Source organism: Pezoporus flaviventris, unplaced genomic scaffold (genome assembly GCF_033815535.1).
Source record: "Pezoporus flaviventris isolate CSIRO_AGI_PZ_B2104156 unplaced genomic scaffold, CSIRO_AGI_Pfla_v1 ptg000019l, whole genome shotgun sequence".
NCBI classification, from domain to species: domain Eukaryota; kingdom Metazoa; phylum Chordata; class Aves; order Psittaciformes; family Psittacidae; genus Pezoporus; species Pezoporus flaviventris.
Genome location: NW_026892567.1, coordinates 1,224,664 through 1,238,337, shown reverse-complemented (window position 1 = coordinate 1,238,337; position 13,674 = coordinate 1,224,664). Strand labels below are relative to the sequence as shown.

General features: G+C 52.0%; 1 long non-coding RNA gene across 1 annotated transcript in view; it reads left to right on the top strand.

The window, feature by feature from the left end:
- Positions 1-13,674, top strand: part of LOC133270186 (uncharacterized) — a 402,598-nt gene that overhangs the window by 56,920 nt on the left and 332,004 nt on the right. The window contains exon 2 of the long non-coding RNA XR_009743687.1: positions 9,368-9,539. This is a non-coding gene — a long non-coding RNA (uncharacterized LOC133270186). The remainder of the gene's footprint in view (positions 1-9,367; positions 9,540-13,674) is intronic.

The window sequence follows — 13,674 nt, the reverse complement described above, 5'->3', positions numbered from 1 at the left end:
TGCGTCACCCAGTGGGGCGGGATGATGCCCGCCCTTCATCCCTAACCATCCAGTGTTGGGCTTCTGCTTCCAGAGGGACCTGCGGTACCCGTCCCATGGCTGATTCCTATGGGGTGTCGCGCATCGTCGGAGGCGTGGATGCGCACCAGGGCGCCTGGCCATGGATGGTCAGCATCCAGTTCCCCACGGCCACCGGCTTCTCGCACATCTGTGGGGGGTCCCTCATCACCCCACAATGGGTCCTCACGGCCGCTCACTGCTTCGTCGGGCAAAAGTAAGGGGGAGAAGGGATTCCAGCCATAGGGAATAACCAAGGAGCAGCTCCCGTCCTGTCCCCTTCCCCATCCTGGATGCACTTGGAGGAGCGCTCAGGAGAAGGCTGCTTCCAGCTTGACAGCCCTTGAGCCTAAGGCGAGCTGGGGCAGTGCTTTCCTTTGGGCAGCAGCAGGAATGTGGCTCCTTCCCACCCCTCCATAGAATGGGATGGGATGGGATGGAATGGAATGGATCATGGAATGGGTTGGGTGGGAAAGGAGCTTGGGATCATCCAGTTCCAAGCCCTTGCCATGGGCAGGGATGCCTTCCATAGAGCAGCTTGCTCCAAGCTGGCCTTGAGCACTACCAGGGATGGAGCATCCAAACCTTCTCCATCCATCCCATCCCAGTGCCCTCATAGGGAATCCCTTCCTTATCTCCAACCTGCAATTCCCAGTCAGAACCCATCACCCCTTGTCCTATGGCTCCAATCCCTGCTCTTCCACTCCCTCCCAGCTTCACCACGGATTGGTACGTGATGGTCGGAATCACAGACCTGGCTTGGGCCAATTCCGAGACCCAGAAACGTTGGATCCAGAGGGTCGTGGTCCATGAATATTACACTAACGTCTCCGGCGGCTTCGACATTGCCTTGGTGGAGCTGGACCAGCCGGTGCAGTGCGGGTACCACGTGCAGCTCGCCTGCCTGCCCGATGCGACGCTCAGGGTGTCCCAGCTCTCCGAGTGCTTCATCAGCGGATGGGGCGCGAGGGAGGCCAGAAGTGAGTGCCCGACGGCCCCGTTGGCCTTGGGATGCCGGGTCATGGATTCATGGAATGGGATGGAAGGGAGGGTAAAGCTCATCCAGGTCTATTGGATGTTGCTCCGACTGGGGATGGAGCATCCCGACCTTCTCCATGCAACCCATCCCAGTCTCCCACCACTTCCTTCTCTCCAACTTGAGCATCCCTGGTTCAGTTGGAACCCATCACCCCTTGTCCCATTGCTGAAGGTCCCTCCATGTCCTCCTTATGTTGAGGATGCAGAACAAAGGGGATGCAGCCCATGCCATGGGACGGTGTTGATGGCTCCCATTGATCTTTTCAGCCCCAAATACCTCCATATCCGTTCCTTCTCCCCCCAGTCCTGACCCCCTTTGTGTCCCCACAGCAGGGGCATCGTCCCCATCTGCCCTTCAGGAGGCCAAGGTCCGCCTCATCGATGCCAAGCTCTGCAATAGCAGCCTATGGTACCGAGGGGCCATCAAGAGCCACAACCTGTGTGCTGGGTACCCGCAGGGTGGCATCGACGCCTGCCAGGTAGGGATGTGCCACTGGGGCTCCCTTCTCCTCTCCCATCTGCAGGGCCTTGCTCTGCATCCCCCTTTATCCCAGCTTTGGAAGCGCATCTAGCTCCTGCTCCATCATCCCTGCGCAGGGACCATAGAGGTTGGAGCTTTAAGAGCATTGAGATTCCACCACTAAACCATGTCGTGAGCATGGATTCATGGAATGGGTTAGGTTGGGAAGGAGCTTAAAGCATCCAGTTCTAAGCAAGGGGCAAGGATGCCTTCCATTAGACCAGGTTGCTCCAAGCCCCATCCATCCTTCTCCATCCAACCCATCCTAGTGTCCCACCGCCCTCATAGGGAACAATTTCTCCTTATCTCCAACCCATAGTCCCTCGTTCCAGTGGGAACCCATCACCCCTCGTCCTATGGCTCCAATCCATGCTGAAGGTCCCTCTCCACACCCAAATGATGAAGGAGAACCCTTCCATCCACATAGGGTAACAGCAGTGGTCCCCTCCGGCATTGCCATAGCGACCCATCCCCATCCTCATCCTCTCCCGTTCTCCTCCATAGGGTGGCAGCAGTCGTCCCCTCTGCTTTGCCATGGCGACCTATCCCCATCCTCATCCTCTCCCGTTCTCCTCCATAGGGTGGCAGCAGTTGTCCCCTCTGCGTTGCCATGGCCACCCCTCCCCATCCTCTCCCGTTCTCCTCCAAAGGGTAGCAGCAGTGGTCCCCTCAGGCGTTGCCATGGCCACCCATCCCCATCCTCATCCCCTCTCTGTTTCTCCTCCATAGGGTGACAGTGGCGGTCCCCTCATGTGCCGGGACAACCATGCCAACTTTTTCTGGGTTGTGGGGCTGACGAGCTGGGGCCGCGGCTGCGCCAGGGCCAAGCAACCGGGGGTCTACACCTCAACAAGGCACTTCCATGAGTGGATCCTCCACCAGCTGTGGACGTTCGGCTCCGCGGGAGCCTCCGCGACGCCCCCGACATGGAGCCACCAGCACGGCTCGCATGCGCCCATCCAGCAGACGATGCCGGCTCCGACGGCCTCGAGCTCCAGTGACATCTGCTCCTTCCCATACCGGGTGCTCGTGGAATTTGTCAGTCGGGTGCAGGAGCTGCTGCAGGCTCTAAGGGGGAAGAAGCCTTGAGGAGCGGCGTCGCTTGAAGTTGGCTTCAGCTTCAATACAGTTGCCTTATTTTCCCATAGAGAGGATGCTTTGCGTGCCCACCTCTTCTGGTCCGTGCGCGGGGATGGGGATGAGGGATGGAGGGCAGGGAACAGTGGGAAGCGGGAGCTGGGCATCAGGGAATCAACCAGTTTGTGAAAGACTTTCAGGAGCATCAAGTCCAATCATTGCCCCACCATTAAAGCATGGCATGAAGAGGCAGGTGGGACAGCTTCCATTAGACCAGGTTGCTCCAAGCCCATCCATTCTTCTCCATCCCACCCATCCCAGTGTCCCAGCACCCTCACTTCCTTATCTCCAACCTGAACTTCGCTGTTCCAGTTGGAACCCATCACCCCTTGTTCTATGGCTCCAATCCATGCTGAAGGCTCCTCTCCACACCCAAATGATGAAGGAGAACCCAAACTTCCATGGTTCTGCTTCATCCCTGCATCCAGCTGGAGCATCCCACTTCATCCCTGCATCCAGCTGGAGCATCCTGCTTCCAGGCTTGGGATCTTCCCTTAGGACCTCACAAGCTTCAAGGTTGTATCCATCCCAGCTCCCAACACCCATCCCAGCACTCTTTGGACCTCTCCCAGATGCCAGCACTGGGGTCCCCAGTGCCTGGAGCAGGGACTGGGGCCAGGGCTCACAGCACCCAGTGCACCCCCAGCACCCATAGAGCCCCCAGCACCCATAGCATGCATTGCACCCATACCACCCCCACCACTGCCAGCAACCACAACAGCTCCAGTGCACCCAGTCAGCCCAGCACCTATAGAAACCCCAGCACCCACAGAACCCCCACCACCCTCAGCACTATATAGCTCCGGTATCGGGGTCCTAGTGCCCGCCCGCTGCCTCCTCCCTGTCAGGAGCCGGTCCCAGTGCCCGCCCCCTCTAGCGCCGGAATCAGGGTCCTAGTGCCCGCCTGCTGCCTCCTGCCTGGCAGGGACCGGTCTCACTTCCTCCCCCCCCCCCCAATAACTCCGTGCCGCAGAAAATACATGGACTCAGTCAGAGAACAATATGATCAGACAAAAGCCGTTTATTACAAAGCCGTAACTCCTTATATACTATTTCTTACATGCACTTACAGTGATTTGGCATATTATGATTGGAGACATGTCTTGATTTGGCATATTATGATTGGAGACATGTCTCAAAGACCCTTTGTAACTAACATAGAATTGGTTAAGCACAGGTGTGAGAACTTGACCTTGAAAACTTGCCAACAGTCCACAGTTCTCATTACCTCAGTGAATTCCAGCTTCTTCTTATCTTGCTTGTTCAGGCTTCCTCGGGCCTCTCACGGCCTTGCTGCATCTTTCAGGATTATTCAGAATTTATGTACCAATTATCCACTCTCCTGTGAGAACACTGCCTCCACATCTCCCCCTTTTTGTTTTATATATGTTTTGGGTGACCCTACTTGAGCAGGGATTTGGTCTAGATCATATCTCCAATATATGCCAACTACAGGCTGCTGGGCCTGCCCCTTTTTTCTGCTGTATGGCTCTCTGGTAACAGGGGAGGCCATCCTTCACATCAAGGTCTGCCATGGCATGTGTCCCCACTGCCAACAGCGGAGTCCAAACAGCCCAAAAGCAGGGCAGAAACACCCCAGAAGGACCCCAAAACCACCCTGTCCTGCTTCTCCTAGGGGATACAGGGTCAGAGCCCCAAACTAGCCCCAAAAGAGGCCACAAATACCCCAAATACACCCCAAAACACCCTAAAACCACCCCCAAAACCACCTTGTCCTGCTTCTCCTAGGGGATACAGGGTCAGAGCCCCAAACTAGCCCCAAAAGAGGCCACAAATACCCCAAATCCACCCCCAAAACCACCTTCACAGTATCACAGTATGCTAGAGATTGGAAGGGACCTCGAAAGATCATCTAGTCCAATCCCCCTGCCGGAGCAGGAACACCTAGATAATGTTACACAGGAATGTGTCCAGGCGGGTTTTGAATGTCTCCAGGGAAGGAGACTCCACAACCTCCCTGGGCAGCCTGTTCCAGTGTTCCGTCACCCTCACTGAGAAGAAGTTTCTTCTCAAGTTTAAGTGGAACCTCTTGTGTTCCAGTTTGTACCCATTACCCCTTGTCCTATCATAGTTTGCCACCGAGTAGAGCCTGGCTCCATCCTCGTGACACTCCCCCTTTATATATTTATAGACACTTATAAGGTCACCTCTCAGTCTCCTCTTCTCCAAACTACAGACACCCAGCTCCCTCAGTCTTTCCTCATAAGGGAGATGCTCCACTCCCTTAATCATCTTCGTTGCCCTGCGCTGGACTCTCTCCAGCAGCTCCCTGTCCTTCTTGAACTGAGGGGCCCAGAACTGGACACAATATTCCAGATGGGATCTCACCAGGGCAGAGGAGAGGGGAAGGAGGACCTCTCTCGACCTACTAACCACTGCCCTTCTAATACACCTCAGGATGCCATTGGCCTTCTTGGCCACAAGGGCACAGTGTTGGCTCATGGTCATCCTGTCGTCCACTAGGACCTTGTCCTGCTTCTCCTATGCAATACAGAGTCAGAGCCGCAAAACAGCCCCAAAACAGAACAAAAACACCCAAAACCACCTTGTCCTCCTTCTCCTACGCGACACAAGGTCAGAATCCCAAAACAGGACATAAACCAAAACCACCCTAAAACCACCCCAAAACCACCTTGCCCTGATTCTCCTATGGGATACGGGGTCAGAGACACAAAACAGGACAAAACCAGGGCAAAAACAATGCAAAACATCCCCAAAACCACCCCCCAAACCACCTTGTCCTGCTTCTCCTATGGGATACAGGGTAGGAGACCCAAAAGAGACCCAGAACAGAACAAAAACACCCCAAAACACCCAAAACCACTCCCAAAACACCCAAAAACCACCTTGCCCTCCTTCTCCTAAGGGACACAGGGTCAGACCCCCAAAAAGCCCCAATCCAGGCCAAAACCAATGAAAAACCAACTCGAAACACCCAAAACAGCCCCAAAACCAACTCGAAACACCCAAAACCACCCCAAAACCACCTTGTCCTGCTTCTCCTTTGGGATACAGCGTCAGAGCCCAAAAACAGGACAAAAGAATGCCAAAACATCCAAAACTCCCCAAACCACCCCAAAACCACCTTGTCCTGCTTATTCTGTAGGATACAGGGTCAGAGTCCCAGAAAGCACCCAAAACAGGCCAAAACCAAACCAAAGCCAGCCGCAAAACCAGCCAAAAAACACCTTGTCCTGCTTCTGCTATGGGATACAGGGTCAGAGTTCCCAAACAGCCCCAAAACAGGACAAAACACTCCAAAACCCCCAAACCACCCCAAAACCACCTTGTCCTGCTTCTCCAATGGCATACAGGTTCAGAGCCCCAAAACAGGACAAAAACAGGAGAAAAGCAGGCCAGAACACCCCAAACAACCCCCAAAATGGGCCAAAACCAACCCCAAAATCACCTTGTCCTGCTTCTTCTATGGGACAGAGGTCAGAGCCCCAAAACCACCCCAAAACCACCTTGTCCTGTTTCTCCTGTGGGACACAATTTCTGAACCCCAAAACAGGCTCAAAAAAGTACAAAAACAACAAAAAATATTCAAACCCACCCCCAAAACAACCCCAAACCACCCTAAACCCACCAAAAAAACCCTTGTCCTGCTTCTCCTGTGGGACACAGGGTCAGAGCCCCAAAACAGACCCAAAACAGGCCAAAAAGAGGAAAAAAACACCCCAAACCAGCCCTAAAACAGCCCAAGCCAACCCCAAAACCACCTGGTCATGCTTCTCCTATGGGACACAGAGTCAGAGCCCCAAAACAGCCCGAAAACAGCACAAAAACAACCCAAAACACCCCAAAACCACCTTGTCCTGCTTCTCCTACGTGATACAGGGTAAGAGGCCCAAAATAGCCCCAAAACAGACCAAAAACAGGTGAAAACCAGACCAAAACACCCAAAGCAAACCCCAAAACATGCCAAACCACCCCAAAACCCCCTTGTCCTCCTTCTCCTAAGGGACACAGGGTCAGAGCCCCAAAACAGACCCAAAATAGCCCCAAAACAGGCCAAAAACAGGCGAAAACAAGGCCAAAACACCCAAAGCAAACCCCAAAACAACCCCTCTGCACCCCAAAACCACCCTATGGATTCCCCCATGCACCCAAAACCCTCTCAAGGACCCCCCCGAATCCATCCTGCAGCCTGGTTTCCCCCCTTGCAACCCAAAACTGCCCTGGGCCCTCCCCCATGATCTTTTCCTCCCCACTCCTGAACCCCAGAACCCTTTAGGGACCCCCTCTGTACTTTAAACCCCCCTGGGTTTTCTTCTGAAGTGGGTGCTGGGCTCATAGGGGTCCTTAAAGCCCCCCCTATTCTCCCTAAACCCAGTACTGACACCTTTCGGGGTGCCCCCCCCCAACCTCCATGGTCCCTGCAGCCCTTTTGGGGTCCCCAAAATGGGATCTGGACCCCTTTGGGCCCCCCAGACTCCCCTCAACGTTTGGCTTTGGTGCCCCCCTTGCCACCAGGTTGATGCTGGAGGCCACGGGGCTCTCAGGGGCTCGGGGGGCCCAGATCCAGCAGGGCCCAGAGCTACGGGGCAGCCCCATGGACTCCCCAGAAACTGCCCTGGGGCCACTGAGGAGGCAGCTGCAGGAGGGGAAGCAGCGGCTGGTGGGTGCCAACGGGGGAATATGGGGATTTGGGGGGGTCCTGATGGGCTTGGGGGGGTCTGGGGGGTGGAATTTGATGGTTATGGGGAGGGGTTGGGGTCCCTAAAGGGCCCCAGCGCCGCTTTTTGGGAGGGATGAGGGATATGTGGGGGTCCTGGAGGGGATTTTGGGTCTATAGGGGATGACATGGGGGAGTTTGGGGCTTTAGGGGGAATTTTGGGGGTGCTGGGAGGGGGATCTGGGGGTTATGGATGGGTTTGGGGTTAAGGGAGAGGCTTGTGGGGAAATATGGGGCGATATTTAAGGTGTTTGGGGGGTATTTGGGTCCCTCCCATGGCTTTGGGGTCCCTCATTTCCTTGTGTCCCCCCCTCCACCCCTTCCAGTCCCGTCGCTGGATCCAGCTCCGGGCTCTGGCCGCATCCAATGGGAAGCTCCAGGCGCAGCTGCGCCCCCTGCAGGCCCAGGTGAGCAAAGACGGGGAGATCGAGGGAGGGGCGGGGGGGGCGTGTCCTCACCCCTTTGGCCACGCCCCTTTCAGACCCTAGGGAGAAGGGCGGGGGCTGCTGGAAGCGCTGAGCATGCTGGACTAAAAGGACACAAATTAAGTAGGCCCTACATTAATAACATGTAAATAAGGAAGTAACGTGTAAATAAGGTCAGCCCTACATGAACTGCGTGTGAATAAAGCAGGTCCTACGCTAATTGCAGGTAATTAAGGGGGGGGTTAATGATGGTGGGATGAGAAATGGGGAGGGATGGAGGGGGAGGGGGAGAAATGGCAGGAATGTGGGGAATGGGGGTGGGAAAAAGGGGGATGGGGAATGGGGGGCATAAGGGGGGAAGGGGAGAAAATGGGTATGCGGTGGGGGAGGGGACAAATGAGGGGGAGGGGCGAGGAAAGGCCCCATATTCAGCCCCATGGGCCGTAGCCTGGCAACGCGCAGGAAGCGGTACGCGGAGACCCCGTTGCTAGGCAACAGAGGCAACAAACCCGGAAGTGCGGAGAGCATCGCGGAACGGGGATGGGGAAAGGCCGAAACACGTGGGGGAGAGGGGGCCTCGATTTCCTGTGAAATCTTTATTTATTGGTTAAGTTTCCTTTTTATACATTCTTAAGGTGACCCCTCCCCTCTCCCCTCCCCCCCCACCCCCCACGCTATTTACATCGGTGTCAATAAGGCTTCGGATAGACCCCCCCCCATCCCCCCCTTTACCCTCCTCTCTCCCATCCGGGGTATAAAGAGGGGGGGAGGTGCCACCCCCCCACACCCCCGGGTGGGGGATGGGAGGTTGTGTCCATTGGGTACCCTCCCCCAGCCCCGTTTTTGGTTACATGAAGCCCCGAGGGAGGGGAGGGCTCTCCTCTGCACCGGTTACTGCAGGGCTCTCCCTCCTTAAAGAGCCCACGCTCACCGTGGGGGCCCCGTCACAATGGGCAAATCCAGAGCGACCGCCACGGCTTTGGGATGGCGGCAGCATCGTGCCCATGGCCACTGGGCACCCAGGGGTGCTCCGGGAGTGGCTGCGGGGGGACCAGCCTCTGCCCAGCCGGCTCGGGGAGGTCCCTCACGGGCTGCTCTTCCTCAGTGCCTTTGGTCCGGAGGTGGAGCATGCGAGGGGTCACAGCTCAACGTGGGCCATGGAACAGGGCGTCACGGCCACCTACGAGGAGTGGAGAGGGACCGACGTTGGCACAGCAGAGAATCATGGAATCCCAGAGTGGGCTGGAAGGGACCTTAAAGCTCACCCAGCTCCAACCCCCAAAGGCACGGGCAGGGAGACCTTCCACTAGAGCAGCTTGCTCCACGGCCCTGTGTCTCTGCGCACTCCCAGGGCATCCTGGGGATACCCCCAGAGAATGCCTGCAGCACCTCCAGAGCTCCCCATGGACCCAGTCAGAGCTCCTGCATCACAATGACCTTGGGGACATGGAGACCACAGGGGTGGCTGATTCTGGAACTCCCCGTGTTCAGGTGTGTGAGGTCACAGAACCCCACAGAACCCTCCAGCAGAGGCACCGGGAGACGACAGCTGCCCCACGGAACACAAGCTACCGGTGGAGGAGGCAAGAGCAGCTCCTCCGGTGGTTCCCGTCTTGGTGTCTCGGAGCCGGTGCCGCCTGTGGACGCAGGAGCGTGGAAGGAGGTGGGTGGCGATGGCGATCTTGGGGTGCTGTAGGAGTTGCCAGAACACCTCAAGAGACTTCCCCAGAGTGGCTGCTTTGGACTCGGTGTGTGAGTTGGGCTGGCTGAGCCGGCAGCGGAGCGCTGCGGCTGCCGAGGGATGATCCTGGGATCTGCCCTCATTTCTTGTGGGGAGAGCAAGGGCCTGTGGGGATGGGCCAAGGGGGAACGATTTTAACGTGACAGAGAGGGGAGATTGAGATGAGATCTTAGAAGTTGTTCCCTGTGAGGGTGGTGGGACAGTGGCACAGGGTGCCCAGAGAAGCTGTGGCTGCCCCATGGCTGGCAGTGTTCAAAACAGAGCTGAAAATGCCCTGACTCTTTCCTTGGTACATGATTGAGTTGCAGGTTTTATTCCATTTTGGCTAAATCTGAACTATTTATGGAAGTTTCTAGGCTATTTTAAGCTTTTCCTAGCTATTTCTTAACTGGTTCAGGCTGTTTCGAACCCTTTTTTCCCCAATTCTAACACTTTTTGAACCATTTTGACCTTTTCCAAACGTTTTTTGTCCATTTCTTACTAATTTCTTGCCATTTCTAACCCATTTTTGCTCTTTCCTGACTCGGTTTGAGCCATTTTTGGCCATTCCTAACCCAGTGTTGCCAATTTCTAACCCATTTTAAGTCTGGCTATTTCTAAAAGAATTATGGCCATTTGTATCCTAATTTTGGTCATTTCTTACCAGTTTTAAGCTTTTTTTTTGGCTATTCCTAGTCCATTCTTGCCTGCTTGTCCCCTGTTTGAAGCATTTTTTACCACTTCTAAACAATTGATGACCATTTCTATCTTATTTTTGCCCATGTCTTACCAGTTTTAAGCCATTTTTGGCAATTCCTAAAGAATTCATGGCCATTTCTAGCCTGGTTTCAGCTTTTCTTAGCTATTTCTTAACTGGCTTGAGCTATTTCTTGGCCCAATTCTAACTCTTTTTAAGCCATTATGGCCATTTCCAAACTGTTCTTGTCCTGTACTTACCAATTTCTTTCTACCCCCTTTTTTGGCCTTCCCTAACTTGGTTTAACCCATTTTTGGACCTTTCTGACCCACTTTAACTTCTTTTTGGCTATTTCTAAACAATGGGTGGTCATTCTCACCTTATTTTTGCCCATTTCCTTCCTGGTTTATGCCATTTTAATGCTAAATGCTTCACTTTTTTATGGGCATTTCTAGCCTGGTTTAAGCTTTTCTCACCTATTTCTAAACTGGCTTGAGCTATTTCTAACCATTTTTTGCACAATACTGACTCTTTAACGTCATTTTGGCCATTCCCAAACCATTTCTGTGTAGTTCTTACCAATTTTTTTTCTGTTCCTAACACAGCTTTTGCCCTTTCCTGACTTGGTTTAAACCATTTTTGGCTTTTTCTAACACATTTTAGGTCTTTTTTGGCTATTTCTAAGCAATTGCTGGTAATTCTTATCTTATTTTTGCCCATTTCTTGCCGGTTTTAAGCCATTTTATGGCAATTTCTGAACTATTTATGGAAGTTTCTAGCCTGGTTTAAGCTTTTCTTACCTATTTTTAAACCGGCTTGAGCTATATCTAACCCGTTTTTGCGCAATACTGACTCTTTTTAAGTCATTTTGGCCATTCCCAACCCATTTCTCAACATTTCTTACCTATTTATTTCTATTTCTAACCTGGTTTTGCCCTTTCCTGACTTGGTTTAAACCATTTTTGGTTCTTTCTAACCCATTTTAAGTCTTTTTTGGCTATTTCTAAGCAATTGCTGGTCATTCTTGTCTTCTTTTTGGCCATTTCTTGCAGGTTTTATTCCATTTTTGGCTAAATCTGAACTATTTATGGAAGTTTCTAGCCTGGTTTAAGCTTTTCTTACCTATTTCTGAACTGGCTTGAGCTATATCTAACCCTCTTTTTTGCACAATACTGACTCTTTTTAAGCCATTTTGGCCATTCCGAAACCACTTCTGTCAGGTTGTTACCAATTTCTTCCTATTTGTAACCTGGTTTTGCCCTTTCCTGACTTGGTTTAAACCATTTTTGGCCCTTTCTAATGCATTTTAAGTCTTTTTTTGGCTATTTCTAAACAATTGCTGGTCGTTCTTACCTTATTTTTGCCCATTTTTTGTAGGTTTTGTTCCTTTTTTGGCTAAATCTGAACTATTTATGGAAGTTCTAGCCTGGTTTAAGCTTTTCTTACCTATTTCTAGACTGGCTTGAGCTATATCTAAGCCTTTTTTGCGCAATACTGACTCTTTTTAAGCCCTTTTGGCCATTCCCAAACCCTTTCTGTCCAGGTCTTACCAATGTCTTTCTATTTCTAACCTGGTTTTGCCCTTTCCTCCCTTGGTTTAAACCATTTTTGGCCCTTTCTAACTCCTTTTAATTCTTTTTTGGCTATTTCTAAACAATTGCTGGACATTCTTATCTATTTTTCCTATTTCTTAGTAATTTTATGCATTGTTGACTAAGTCTGAACTGTTTCTTGCCATTTCCAGCCTGGTTTAACCTTTTCCTAGCTATTTCTAATCTGGCTTGAGCTATTTCTAACCCTTTTTTTCCCAATTCTAACTCTTCTTAAGTCATTTTGGCCATTTCCAAGCCATTTTTTTCCTGTTCTTACCAATTTCTTTCTGTTTCTATACCATTTTTGCCTATTTCTAACCAGGTTTATTTTCTGTCTTAAATCTAAAACTGAAAGGTCAGAGTCTGATGGGAAGAGGGGTAAAAAGCAGAATTACGGGAATGCAAGAATTAACGTGTGGACGCTTGTGTCAGTTTTAAGCTCAGCAGGTCTGTGGCTGAACTGTGCCACAGCGTTTAAACTGTGATGCTTGGATCTAAATGGTTGTAATTCCTTGTCTTGAAACAGAGAGAATATGAGCTCGAGGAAGGAGGTGTTGGAATGAGCTTGACTCAAGAGAGCGCTGGGAGGAAGGAGGAGGAACCTGCAGCTGGGTAATACACCTGAGTGTGATGCACTCTGAGTGTGGTGAGTGTATCAGAGTTCAAAGGGTTTCATGTAGCTGCTAAGCAGCTTGGGAGAGAAGATGATAGTCCCACATGCCTTTAGCTCCTTTAGGGTGTGTGTTCCTCTAAGACTACTTGAAGATCAGCTTTGCCCCTGCTTTTACTGTTTCAGACTCTGATTTTCTTACTGAAACTTTATTTGCAGAGAATTAGGTAGTTCAAATGAACTTTACCAATCCACTGCTGATCAGATGAGGGCCTTCCAACAAGCTGTAGAGAACTTAATGGCCTTTTCAAACCAAAGGAGGACAAGCTTGAGAAGAGCTGGACTGAGGGCCCTGCAGTTCAGAAGCCTCAGTTCTGAGTGGCCGAGCCAGGAGAAGGGTGATGGGAGCTTCTGTTCAGTTGGAGACTGAAGGCAGTTTAGTTTAATTGCTTTTATTTCTTAGGATGAGAATGTGTTGAATTTTTCTTGCTTGCTAAATCAATAGAATCTCTCCTGATGCTGCTGAGACCACAGTTCTGCTATTGCACTGGGGGCAGCTTGCTTCAGAGCTGGGCTCTGATTTTCTAACTATGTCCTGTGTGAGTCCAGCAGCTGTGGGATCCCAACACCTTTGCTCCCCAGGATTGGTCTGAGCTTTTGTCAATGACTGGTGATGTGTTTGCCCACGGTCATTGTTTTTTTTTGCACTGGCATTAGTACAGCTATGAAATAAAGAGCCATTCATTACATTCATAGTGCAAAGGAGCAAAGTGAAGGCTTGGCAAGGAGCGGCAGTGACTTTCGTCTCCTCTTTGTGTGCATCATGGTGCTGCTGGGGCCAGTGGAGAGGTTATAGGGGACTGGTTCAAAACATCTTTTCGGTTTCAACTCTGAAGGCTGCAGTGTGGCAGGGAGCCTGCAGTGTGCTGCAGAGCAGCTGCAGCACTGTTACAACCTTAGATTTCTTGTTTATTCATTTAATTAGTTACTAGTGTCTGTGTTTGATCCAGAAGTCTCATTGTTCTGCCTGCCTGCAGGCCGTTGAGGGGACTGATGGTTCTGGCAGGCGTGGAGTGGGCTGCTGGAGACAGGGCTGTCTAGAAGTGGGCAGTGGGGAGGGAAGTGTTCTTGTCTGCAGCAAGTCCCCTGCTTGTTAGGTTGGAGGGGCTGCTGCCCCTA